Below are 7,422 nucleotides of genomic sequence, written 5' to 3'. Positions count from 1 at the left end.
GTTCAGAATGCTTGCCTTCAGGTCATGAGAAAGCAGGGTGCATTCCAAAACATCTTGAAATCTTCAAAAAATCCTATTAAAAGAATATATATAAATTAACACACAAAATCAAAACAGCACAAAAACTTGTTTTGAAATTTTTTCAAATAAATCTTAAAATAAACTAGACAATATTTTTGAGAGGTAGGAAAAAGAATTAATTTATTTGGAGTTGTATTTAATAAGATATAGCCGGTCAAAGTTTGGTCAAAATCTGCTATTTAAATAAAAACAGAAAAGAAAACGTTTCGAATATGCACGTACACGTCGAAGGCGTATTTTGGAAATGCGCTTCCACTTAACCCACGTGGACTGGGGCGGGGTCACTGACAGTGGGTCCAGGGGGGCCACTGGTCAGGTTTGACCAGTCCATCCCTCCCTCTTCTTCCTTCGCCCGAACGGAGGCGCGGCGACAGCGATCAACGCCGGTGAATGGCTGCTCCCCGCGGGCTCCAGAGAGTTGAGATGGATCCGCAAGACCGGGGCGGTCCTCCCGGTGGCCGTTGGGTCGGCGGGGTGGAGGGAGTCGCCGACGGTGAGCTTCGCGGCGGAGGAGGCCTCAGGAGCAAAGTGATTTTGTGGCTGTGGTGGTTCCCGATCAAAATTGAGTAGGGGAAAGGGTTCACGGGAGGAAAAGAGGGCTTCTAGTGGAGAGAGTGGAGAGGGGGAGGCCCTGATGGTGCCGGAGTGGCTGGGGTAGTGGCGGCGGCAGGAGTTGCCGGAGACGGGGAAGAGAACCTCCCCGGGTCGATTGCGAGCTAGTGAAGCGCCATTGAGGTGGCCTGAGGTTGCCTGTGTGCGGGAACGGGCTCGGGGCTCCCTTAAATAGGCAAGTCGAGGCAGTTCGGCGGCGGCCGCGGATAAGGTCGCCGGCGACCATCTTCTGTAGCTGCAGGGCATCGTGGCGAGGCTTGGGATGGCCGCAGGAGCTAGCGGACGAGCGGCTACTACTCCAAGGGCGAGCTGGCGAGCGGAGATGGCTTGGGCGGCGCTGGCTAGTGCAGGAGCTGTCGGGCGGCGGTGGCGGCTAGCTGCTGGCCTACCGGAGACGTGGCGAGAGCTGCGGGGCTCGTGGGGTGCAGCAGGGGACACGGTGTGCTGGCTGCGGTCGGTCACGGACTGGAGTGAGTGCGGGGCGTGACGCGGCGGCTCGGGCGCACATGCGTGCCAAACGCACACTCTGGGCGCGCCCAAAGCACGCACGGGGTGTGCTCGATGAAATGCTATGGCAAGCAAGGGGGTTCCAAACCACAAGGGGGGTAGCAGAGTGGGGTTATAGGCTAGGGCAAATCCATGGGACATGCTGGATAGGTTAGGGGCTCAAGTTCACAATGTAAACTTGAAATCATGCCAAATCTGGCTATGCACTCAGGGTGTTTGACAAAATGCCAAAGGCACCTAGGCAGTTCTTGGAGTGGCCAAATCTCCCAGAGTGGGGTCTCTATGGATGAATGAGAGGGTGGTGAGGTTAGTTTGCCAAAAGGAGAAACTTGCTAGTGCAAGTTTTGCAAAACTACAATCCTGGACAGGGAGTAAATGGCATCATTACATGGACCAAAAGTGTTCCAAAGAGTGCATGCTCCTGGACTTAGGGGTTTTGCAGGGTTGACTATAAGCATGAGAAAACACAAGGTCACTTGAGCAAGAAAGAATGGGGTTGCAGTAGAAAACACAAGTCTGGTCCAGAATAAAAAAGAGGTTGATGCACTTAATTTCTCCATAGAACATCACTAGGTTTTTGCATAAAGTTGGATGGAATGCTACCCCTGACATCCCATAATTTGGTGGAGGCACTAGAGGAATATTTAATTAGGCTATAGTGCAAAAGTGCCCAATGGACCAGATTTGAAAAACAGGTGCAAAACTCATAATATGCAATGAAATAAATATATTAATGCACAAAAGTGATTTAGAGACATCACATGACATCTCCAAATTTTGGTTGGATTTTTAGCTAAATATATCAAAAGGTTGCAGTTCAAAAAGAGCTCCAAAACTAAAAGAAAGCCATTTTAATGATTAAAGCTCAGGGTGAAATAACTTAATAAATAATTCTACTAATTAAGAAAATGAGAGGGCATAGAAGTTCAATATGCTTGGAAGGATCCACTTGGGTAGATACTCATTAATATAAAAAGAAAGGTTCTGAAATCATCAGAAATATTCTTGCAGGCAAAAAATTTAAACTGTTGGCAAAAAATTTATTATCAAAAATTTAGTTAAATTTTTGGGGTGTTACAAGGAATTAGGACTAAGAAGATGATCAAAAGGCAGAAGACTAGGGAAAAACAGAGAACACCAGGTGGATGATCACACCCAACTATTCAGAGAAATTAGAGGAGAATAAGAAGTATGCCAAATTTTGTGATGCATACAAGGCATGTCCTGACATTTGGCAAGTGTCTAGTAAGGAAAATCAGTACTGTGTGAACCTAGCTAGTAAATCATGTGACTGCAGGAGGTGGGACATGACAGGTGTGACATGCAGTCATGCAATAGCAGCAATGAGCAAGATTCACATGCACCCAGAGGACTATGTGCATGAATTTTTCAAAAAAGCACTATATATTGAAGCATACAAAGACATTGTGTACCCTGTCCCTGGTCCTGAATTCTAGCCTGACACCCATACTCCTGATATTGAGCCCCCAGTGTTCAAAGAAAAAGCAGGCAAGAAACAGACAGCTAGGAGAAAGGGGCAGTTTGAGGTGCCTGCTCCAAAGGACACAAGCAGGATGGGAACAATTACATGCAGCAATTGTGGTCTACAAGGCCACAGATATACAAATTGTGGGAAATCTCTAAAACCTAGTCTTGAGATGAGAAAGAGCTTACACCAGGTCATTCAAAAATGATGCATTCTTTGTTTAATTATTTTAGTTCTGGTCTATTTACTAACTGATTTAATTTTGTCATGCAGGAGAATAGAGAAAATTTTAGGGGTTCCTCTACTGCTACACATCCACCTCCACAACCACCACCTCAACACCAAACTTCACAGATGCCAGCATCATCTGCTCCACCTCCTAAAGCAATGAGGAACAGAAAAACAGCAGCAAATAAGAGAGGTTCAACATCAACAGTTTCAGCAGGAGCAGCCAGGTCTTCACCAGCACCTGCAACAGGATCTGCATCAACAAGAGCTCCAAGAACAAGAGAATCAGCATCTACAAGAACATTCAATGCACCAAGAACATCCACTGGAGAACCAGGGATATTGGCAGGCAAGAGGAAGAGGAAACCTCCTAGCAAGTTTGCATCCTATTTCAATGCTAGTGGAAACTATTGAGTGTATGGTACTTATTTGTGTATGGTACTAAGTTTGTGTTCTGCTACTAAATGTGTGTTGTGCTACTAAGTTTGTGTTTAAATTCAGACATGTGAACTTGTGGACAATGTTGAATGTATGGTACTTATTTGTGCCAAATACCAATGGGCTAAGTGCTACTGATTTGTTTTGATTTATTTTTTTGTTTTACTTTGCCATTTGTACAGTTTAGGTGCATGTTTTAATTGTTTTAATTTGTTTTTTGCTTTAATTTGCCATTTCTACAGTTCAGAAGTTACTGCCAAATTCATTGTAGGAAAAAATCTGCACAAAAAAAGTCTGGCCTGGGGCTCAAACCCAGGACCAGTTGGTTGTAACTATGCGTTTAATACCAATGGGCTAGTGCTAGTGATTTGTTTGACTAGCATCGGCCAAACTTATTATATGTTGTTAGTCACGTCGTCTTTTCAGCGTGCGTAGCAGCCGGCAACGTGGTGAGCGTGCGTTGATTAAAACCAATTGAGGGAGTCTCGGACTAGGGGGTGTCCGGATAGCCGAACTATCATCATCGGCCGGACTCCAAGACTATGAAGATACAAGATTGAAGACTTCGTCCCGTGTCCGGATGGGACTTTCCTTGGTGTGGAAGGCAAGCTTGGCGATACAGATATGTAGATCTCCTACCTTTGTAACCGACTCTGTGTAACCCTAGCCCTCTCCGGTGTCTATATAAACCGGATGGCCTTAGTCCATAGGACGAACAACAATCATACCATAGGCTAGCTTCTAGGGTTTAGCCTCCTTGATCTCGGGGTAGATCTACTCTTGTAACCCACATCATCAATATTAATCAAGCAGGACGTAGGGTTTTACCTCCATCAAGAGGGCCTGAACCTGGGTAAAAACATCGTGTCCCTCATCTCCTGTTACCATCCGCCTAGATGCACAGTTCGGGACCCCCTACCCGAGATCCGCCGGTTTTGACACCGACATTGGTGCTTTCATTGAGAGTTCCTCTGTGTCGTCACCGATAGGCTCGATGGCTTCTTCGATCATCAACGATGATGCAGTCCAGGGTGAGACCTTCCTCCCCGGACAGATCTTCGTATTCGGCGGCTTCGCACTGTGGGCCAATTCGCTTGGCCAGCTGGAGCAGATCGAAGGCTACGCCCCTGGCCATCAGGTCAGATTTGGAAGTTTGAACTTCACGGCTGACATCCGCGGGGACTTGATCCTCAACGGATTCGAGCCACAGCCGAGCGTGCCGTACTGTCACGATGGGCATGATTTAGCTCTGCAGCCGGACAGTACCCTGGCGGCCGCACTCGAACCCGCTCCGATCTTCGACTCGGAGCTGGCTGCGCAGACCAAGGATGGATGGCTAGACACCACCTCGGGGGCTGCAACCTCTACGGCGATAGAGCCGAACACCGATCTTGTCCCCCATGAAGCTTGTGACTCCGAGGTGCCGGACTCCGGACCTCCCACGCCCCCTCCAGTCGAATCCAATTGGGCGCCGATCATGGAGTTCACCGCGGCGGACATCTTTCAACACTCACCTTTTGGCGACATCTTGAGTTTGCTAAAGTACCTCTCGTTATCAGGAGAGGCCTGGCCGGACTGCGGCCAGGACGGTTGGGATGCGGACAACGAAGAAATTCAGAGCCCACCCACCACCCACTTGGTAGCCACTGTCGACGACCTAACCGACATGCTAGATTATGACTCTAAGGACATCGACGGTATGGACGACGATGCCGGAGACGACCAAGAACCAGCGCCCACCGGGCACTGGAAAGCCACCTCTTCATACGACATATACATGGTGGATATCCCAAAGGATGGGAACGGCGAAGGAATAGCAGAGGATGACCCCTCCAAGAAACAGCCCAAGCGCCGGCGTCAGCGGCGCCGCTCTAAATCCCGCCATAGCAAGAATGAGGATTCCGGCACCGGAGACAATAATACACCGGATAGCGCCGAAGACAACCCACTCCAGCAAGATCCAGCACAGGAGGAGGGGGACGCCAACCCTCATGAGAGAGCGGCCGAAGAAGAGGTAGAGGACTATATGCCTCCCTCCGGAGACGAGGCAAGCCTCGACGACGACGAATTCGTCGTGCCTGAGGATCCCGTCGAATAGGAGCGTTTCAAATGCAGGCTTATGTCCATGGCAAACAGCCTCAAGAAAAAGCAGCAGCAGCTTAGAGCTGATCAAGATCTGCTAGCCGACAGATGGACCGAAGTCCTCGCGGCCGAAGAACATGAACTCGAACGCCCCTCCAAAAGCTACCCCAAACGTAAGCTGCTCCCCCGATTAGAGGTGGAGGCATATGATCCCGCTTCACCAGGAGACAATACGGCTGATCGACCACCCCGTGGTCGCGACAGAGAGGCCTCAAGGCCCTTCACTAGACCCGTACCCTGGCATCGCTCGAAAAGCACAAGGCCACAGGGGAACACTCCGGACCTGCGAGACATATTGGAGGATAAGGCAAGACAATAAAGATCGATCTATGGATCATGTGGGCGCCCCACGATACGTGACGATCACCGTCACCCCGGACACAGTAAGTCCGGCCGGGCCGAACAAAACAGACAAAGCTCTTTTGAGCTCCGTCGCGATATCGCCTAGTACAGAGGCGCCGCACACCCACTGTGCTTCACAGATGAGGTAATGGATCATCAAATCCCAGAAGGGTTTAAACCCGTCAATATTGAATCTTATGATGGCACAACAGATCCCGCGGTCTGGATCGAGGACTATCTCCTCCACATCCACATGGCCCGCGGAGACGATCTCCACGCCATCAAATATCTCCCACTCAAACTTAAAGGACCAGCCCGACACTGGCTTAACAGCTTGCCAGCAGAGTCAATCGGGAGTTGGGAGGACCTGGAAGCCGCATTCCTCGATAACTTCCAAGGCACGTACATGCGACCACCAGATGCAGATGACCTAAGCCACATAATTCAGCAGCCAGACGAATCGGCCAGACAATTCTGGACACGGTTCTTAACCAAGAAAAACCAAATCATCGACTATCCGGATGCCGAGGCCCTCGCGGCCTTCAAGCATAATATCCGCGACGAGTGGCTTGCCCGGCACCTGGGACAGGAAAAGCCGAAATCCATGGCAGCCCTTACATCACTCATGACCCGCTTCTGTGCGGGTGAGGACAGCTGGCTAGCACGCAGCAACAACCTCAACAAAAATTCTGGCAGTCCGGATATCAAGGATCGTAGTGGCAGGTCGCGTCGCAACAAAAATAAACGCCACATTAACGGCGATAACAGTGAGGATACGGCAGTCAATGCTGGATTCAGAGGCTCTAAACCCGGTCAACGGAAAAAGCCATTCAAAAGAACAACTCAGGGTCCGTCCAATTTGGACCGAATTCTCGACCGCTTGTGCTAGATACATGGCACCCCTGAAAAGCCAGCTAACCACACCAATAGGGACTGTTGGGTGTTCAAGCAGGCAGGCAAGTTAATTGCCGAAAACAGCGACAAGGGGCTACATAGCGACGACGAGGAAGAGACCCGACTGCCGAACAATAGAGGACAGAAGGGTTTCTCCCCACAGGTGCGGACGGTGAACATGATACATGCCACGCACATACCCAAAAGGGAGCGGAAGCGTGCACTCAGGGATGTATACGCGATGGAGCCAGTTGCCCCGAAGTTCAATCCATGGTCCTCTTGCCCGATCACCTTTGACCGAAGGGACCACCCCACCAGCATTCGCCATGGTGGGTTCGCCGCATTGGTTCTAGACCCAATCGTCGATGGATTTCATCTCACCAGAGTCCTGATGGACGGCGGTAGCAGCCTAAACCTGCTTTATCAGGACACGATGCGCAAAATGGGCAGAGACCCCTCAAGGATTAAACCTACCAAGACGACCTTTAAAGGCGTCATACCAGGTGTAGAAGCCAATTGTACAGGCTCAGTTACACTGGAAGTGGTCTTTGGATCCCCGGATAACTTCCGAAGCGAGGAGTTAATCTTCGACATAGTCCCGTTCCGCAGCGGCTATCATGCCTTGCTCGGACGTACCGCGTTCGCAAAGTTCAACGCGGTGCCGCACTACGCATACCTCAAGCTCAAGATGC

This window comes from Triticum aestivum, chromosome 6B (assembly GCF_018294505.1).
Source record: "Triticum aestivum cultivar Chinese Spring chromosome 6B, IWGSC CS RefSeq v2.1, whole genome shotgun sequence".
Taxonomy (NCBI): Eukaryota; Viridiplantae; Streptophyta; class Magnoliopsida; order Poales; family Poaceae; genus Triticum; species Triticum aestivum.
This window is presented reverse-complemented; position numbering follows the sequence as displayed.